Below are 618 nucleotides of genomic sequence, written 5' to 3'. Positions count from 1 at the left end.
AAAAAAAATCATTTTGATACAGATATGGTTTGTGATGTATTTCTTTGTGTCAAATGATGCTCTTACACAGTATATATTGATGTAAATACAGGGTTATACAGTCACGAATCACCTAGAAATATCAGACCATTTTAAAATAGTGCTTTAGATGCCTTGAATTAATAGAATATTAAGTGAAGGAATTCTAAGCAAATGCAATCTCTATAAAATGAGTTTTAAAAATCCTTACTCAGTAATCACAAACAGCTGGAAAAGCTGGAAATTCATTAATTAGTAAAAAAGTTCATATTTAGATAAATAAAACATGATATATAAAAATAAAACAATTAGTATATAATTTTATTTTTCAATTTTAATAATAATAATAATAATAATAATAATAATTCACTTATAAATAAAAGTAATCAAACAGCTGGAGAAGACATGGAAATTAATTGATTAATTAAAAAAGTTCATATTTATATAAATAAAATATGATATATAAAAACCGAATATAATTAGTATAGAATTTTATTTTTCAATTTAATTTTTATTAATAATTCACTCATAAATAAAAGTAAACAAAACAGCTGGAAAAGACATGGAAATTCATTAATTAGTGAAAGTTCACATGTATAT

Source organism: Sinocyclocheilus grahami, unplaced genomic scaffold (assembly GCF_001515645.1).
Source record: "Sinocyclocheilus grahami isolate Dianchi unplaced genomic scaffold, SAMN03320097.WGS_v1.1 scaffold387.1, whole genome shotgun sequence".
Taxonomy (NCBI): Eukaryota; Metazoa; Chordata; class Actinopteri; order Cypriniformes; family Cyprinidae; genus Sinocyclocheilus; species Sinocyclocheilus grahami.
The sequence above is the reverse complement of the archived record's forward strand: the minus strand, read 5'-3'. Positions refer to the sequence as shown.